The sequence below is a fragment of the Dreissena polymorpha genome, chromosome 3 (genome assembly GCF_020536995.1).
Source record: "Dreissena polymorpha isolate Duluth1 chromosome 3, UMN_Dpol_1.0, whole genome shotgun sequence".
Lineage (NCBI taxonomy): Eukaryota > Metazoa > Mollusca > Bivalvia > Myida > Dreissenidae > Dreissena > Dreissena polymorpha.
Window position 1 is genome coordinate 38871052 of NC_068357.1, and position 5844 is coordinate 38876895.

Genomic DNA, 5844 nt, shown 5'->3' on the forward strand with positions numbered 1-5844 from the left:
AATGAAATAAGTCATTAGAACATCTACAAGAGACACGCTCTTGTCAGATTCAGTTTATGCAATACAGAACACAAAGAGATTTATTGCTCTTCAACCCTTGATTAGTCGGATCGGTATGATCACAAGAGACACATCACGTTGTTTACATTGTTCCAGTTTGGCAAGGTAGGAAAAATGCACCTTAACGAAAGAAAGTACAGCCACGGTTAAATGAGTGCGTTAAATCACCGGACTGCAAATCCTAAAAGTCCACTTGATATAATGAAATTTATATAACAACAAATGCAGTGACATTTTATGCGAAATTGATGAACTGTATAAAGTTGTTCCAAGGATTTACACCGCGGCTCTAGAACAATGAAGAATTAAATTCGGACTAAATCCAGAATGTGTCTAGTGAGTATTACCAGATGCCGATTGCAAGATGAGCACATGTTTAGATGTGTTATTTGTAAATAAGCTTTACAAATAATCGATACCATACGCATGTCTTGAAGTTAAATTTAATCTAAGCACCATGTTATAATAGTACTATACCGAGTGTTTACACGTTTTGAAGTTCAACCTTCCAAACTGAAGGCTTTGTTACTGATGATTTTTAATATAAAACATTCTAATTCTTAGTAAGATGAAACTGCGCCTGATCGATCATTATCTTCCTATGTTACGAAATGATCGCACCTTATTTTATTAAGACATTCTTTAAAATCATAATTAGAAAAAAACTAAATTTAGAAAAATTAACTTTTTTCATTACCATTGGTAATTTCACTCTCTACAATACGAAACTCAAATAAAACCGAGACACAATACATGGAATACAATCCTTCCGGCTTGGCTTGCACAAATTGACCTTACCAGAAGATTTTTCATGCGGATGTTTAAAAAAATAAATTGTAATATATATAAGCCAAATTACGACCTATTCAATTTAGAAAGTTACAAACACAGAAGGTTTAACCATGGTATAGGCTTATTTGAAATATTCATGTGGTATCATTAATTTTATAAAACAAGAAAAACACAGACAAAAGGTGTTAAATTGCTTAATTACAGTTGCTGCATAGATTGATACACGTTATAGTTGAGACGTCAGTTCGAGAACCGTGAATATATCAATCGCCATAAAATCCAGAATTAGTCTAGTGATTGTTATCAGATGTGTATTGCACGATGTGCACATACGTTCATATAAGTCAAGTGAAAATAAACTGTGCGATAAACCAATACCATCCATGCCCCTTTTTCAACTTAGACATTCTATAAGATCATGATTATGAATAAACTATATTTGGAAACTAAATTGCCTTAAACCACTATGCAAGCTGCAAATATATTTGGTAAAAACAGTATTTCTTACCCAGTTTCTACAAAAATAATTCCTCATCAGGTAAAAACAAGCCACGCCCTAGGGGTTTCACAATTTATTTCTCTAGGCCGTAAGGTCTACTATTTGTTTCTTTCGTATTTGTTCTCATATATTTTGTAATGGAATATACACTGATATACATCCAGCGTTGCGATTCAAGCGATATTTGTCATATAGATAATCATACACGTTTTTGATAGTATCTTTGATGAAAAAAGCAGCATGGTGTAGCATTCTATTTATAACTTTACCACATAACCTTATTTCTATTTGTAATGCAACGGCGTATTCGTAACCACTACTACTGCTACTAAAACAAGTATCGCAAGCTGGCTGCTGCTCATTTTGGACTTGATGTTCTTTTGAATAACCCTATTGATTAAATTTATTTTTTCCCTTTTTTAGGAAAAGAAGTGCTTTTGAAATGTCATTATGTAATAAGGACGAGGTAAAGTCAAGCTTCATTTGCAAACAAAAAACTGTTGCTTCCAGTACGTCATAGTTGGTTTATAGGTTGCGATTGCTTAATTTGTTTGTATCGATATGTGGTTGTTTTATATATACTTTATATGGAAGAATTGTTTTCTGTCGTGGTAAAACTTTGTGTATTTTTTCATTCATGTAACATACGCGGTACCCCAACAAGTTTTTTGTTCGTACTTTTTTCTCACTGATTCAGCTATGTTCTTAACTTACGGAAATTGAAAACCCGGATTTGTTATGGAGCATATAACTTAAAAATTGTTTGCTACATTGAACGAATCGTAGGTTTGAAACTGGATATTGGATTTAATACTGTGAACAACACCAGACCTGATTTACTGATGAATCAGTCCCACTACAAAAACATACGTCCATAGCTTTAGAGAACGGTATGTTAACTACATTGTTCGTTTACAATTTTAAGAATTGTATTCTTTGAACATTCTAAGCGCCTATGTTGCGGAAAGCCCGATTCAAGTTTAAATAACGTAACAGGTAATTGTGTTTGATATAAATTTGTCCGAATTTGATAGTGAGTTTTAATAAGTATGTGCGACTTGTTACTGTACTATTAACATGAACTGCTATTTATCTTCATTTGTTTTTAATTATTGTGATGATAAGTGAAATGTCATTCAGCCAAAATATATTTCAGATTTATTTGAAATAAATTAAAGAAGTCTGCACTGCAAAAATATTGGAAATTATTTCAAAAAAATATTATTGAGATTTCATAATAATTATAGCCTATATTACATAATATAGCATATACTAAAATGTATCATTCAGTGTATACAAATTAAATTGCAAATCTGAAAATACTGTGTTGACAAACCTCAATAAGATATCACATGCATTTTGAACAAAAGCACAACTACATTTGCTCCTTTATACAGACTTTTGTTTTATCAAGTCATTAACTCAAACAAATCAAGATCCACAGCCGTTTAGTTTGTCAATGATTTAAGTTCTAGCTAAAGTCTAAGAAATATTATTGCCAGAAAACATCAATAATTATGAACATGAAATTATGTGATAAGACAAACTTGGCGGGTAGACATATTTTGAAGAAGTTAAAGATCGCACTGAATGCAACAGAACGCTTGACATAACTTACATGATAAATATAGTTTTATCCTAAAAGTAACATAATGACGGACGACTGGGGAACAACATTTGCTCATCAAATCTATATAACTGGTTTCCGTACGCTTATGATAAAGGCATTTCAATATTATCTGACACACTGACTTAACAAAGATTAAATATAATGCAGGTTAAATAACAATTTTAGGCAAATTACACATAAATAATTACCTGCTTATATACCAAACTAACAAATTTTGACGTACGTGTTTTGGCCTAAAATGAACAAAATCATATTGGTTATATCCAAACCCAAACTTTAAACTTTAACCTATATATATATATATATATATATATATATATATATATATATATATATATATATATATATATATATATATACTAGTATTAAAGTGTTAGGTTATGATGAGTTAAACTACCTATGCCTTATATACTTTCTTTTTAAAGCAATAATTTCCATTTGTGAATTGTATGAATTGAAAGAACTGTTCTTTATTTCCATAAGATATTGATGTTAACAATATCATAATACTCTGATACAGATGGTAAAACAATAGGAAAGTCAAACAAAATTAGGCAACTCTTGGTGACAGAAATATTGATGTCAAATACTACTGATTATGTCTTAATGATATGCATCATTTTAGAAAGACCCAGCTGGTTTGTGCCGCGAAAGCTTAACTTCCTCCAGAGCACTTGTTATATTTGTCCATCATTAAAATCACATTACAGCGTGCCCATTGCAATATCATGCGCAAATGCACAGGCTCTTATGCAAGAGATAGTTTAACAGCTAAACATCATAGTGCGATGCTTTCTTTTGTGTGTGTGGATTTATTTGAATACGAATGGACTATAATGGGAGCAGAACTCTTTCTTTTTGCCACTGTTATTAATGTATGAAGAGTTGAATGACAGAAATTTATGATCCCAAGGAAGGCGACCACACTGTCGATGTGTGGAGTTGAGGCTCGAACGACGTGCAACAACCAGGTATTGATAATTAGATAATTGATAATTAGATGGAAAATTTTAAGTTTCACGATCCCCATTATTTATCGAAAAGATCAATATGTCTACGACAAGTAATATTCGGTGGATCCTGCCAACGCATTTTATTGTTTCATCATATAAAGCGATATTTATTATTAGACATGATTTGCAGTTCGAAGACTTACACGTCTGGCAAATCCTGCTAATATATCAAGTATAATATGAATTAGAACTAAAAAAATTACTTACGAATATTGCTGTTACAGAATTTAGATGCAAGAGGATTTGTCTAGGACGTGATCCAAACAACGATCTCTCTGACAATTTTGCAAGTAAGTATCTTTGTAGGATTAACATAACTACAACAACCGATTCCTTCTGAACATTTTTGTTAACCTTCAAAGCAATTATGCGCTACAAACAAGCTAGTCCTTTTTGAAGGTTTTTCTTACTTGCAAACTAGGAAGTTAACTTTTATGTTCAATGAGACGTATTTTACTTAAACTGATTTGGACATAAAATGCAGATGTACTTCTTTTTTTTAATTGTTTTATATATGTTGAGTTAAGAGGACCTTCCGATGAAAAGAACCACTTAGTCAAATGGGCGCACTCACGTAAAAGTTGTCGGAGCAACCATTTACTAACAGCATGCATTTCATGCGCATATACTGTTATACAAGAATGCTTAAACAATTAACCAATTAACTGTGGAATTTCTAGTGAGGCCATTCCTGTTCAATGATCCATCTACTGACAGCACCAAAAAAAATAAATTCCTTTGAGAACAATTTGGTCTGACAAAGCAAAAATAAAATTCCCCGTATACAATTATTTATCATCTAAAAATTAGTAATAACCTCAAAGAGTTCCCCAATGTATTTGTGGAAAAAGTGATATATTGATATATTGCACAACAGTTGTTCATTCTTACTCTCCCTAGAGTTAGTGTATGAAACGTTTCATATGAATACTATGTACAAAATCTTAGATGCACACCGTTAAATGTCAAAGTTAAACAGTCAAGCAGGCCGTCTAAAAAAGAGTATGAGTTAAACAAGGTTTTCATCATACGCAAGAGCGTTCATATTTATTTCTGATATGTTCACTTTGGGTTGAAATATAATATTTAATAGCTTGCGAGAAGATGATTAAGTGAACAATGTCATAAAACTTAGATGCGTAGTGAAATGTTAACTGCCACATAATATATTAAATGAAAATGACTTAACTGGTAAATATTAAAGGAGACATATATCAAAATTCTGTTTCATTCCTACCTTACGCATGATTTGTTACGAAATTGCAAACGTGATTACCTTAGAAGATGTTTTGTTTTCACATGTCGTGTCTGTCGTAAAACAAGACGAACACGATTTACATTATGAATTTTAGCAGCTAATTTTGAAAAGTAAACGGACTTCTAATGATACATCTGATGACATGGTTCATGAGTTATAAATATATGAAGCAACGAATATGTACATATTTCCAAAATTTAATATGGAATTACAGAATTATGTTAAAATTCTAGAAACAGGAATGGTGTATGGCGTGTTGTCAATCGGTCAACACTTTAAATTGATGTATCCATAACCGAAATCCACATTTTGCGTATTTGAAGTGCTTTGAAAAGAAATTACAAGTACTTACGTGTACATGTATAAGACATACCGAGTGATTTCAAATACTGCTTATCAATTAAATCTACAACGTCAAATAAAATAGGCAAATATACGTAGTTGACATGTGTCTGCAACGTGTAAACTAAACCACAATAAAGTATGCCCTGTCAAATGTGTTTTGGAATAACAGTTCTGGCTGATCAAATAATTTAAGTCCAATTATCTCCCATAATGATACAATTTATTAAGTTATTTTTTACTCATTTGT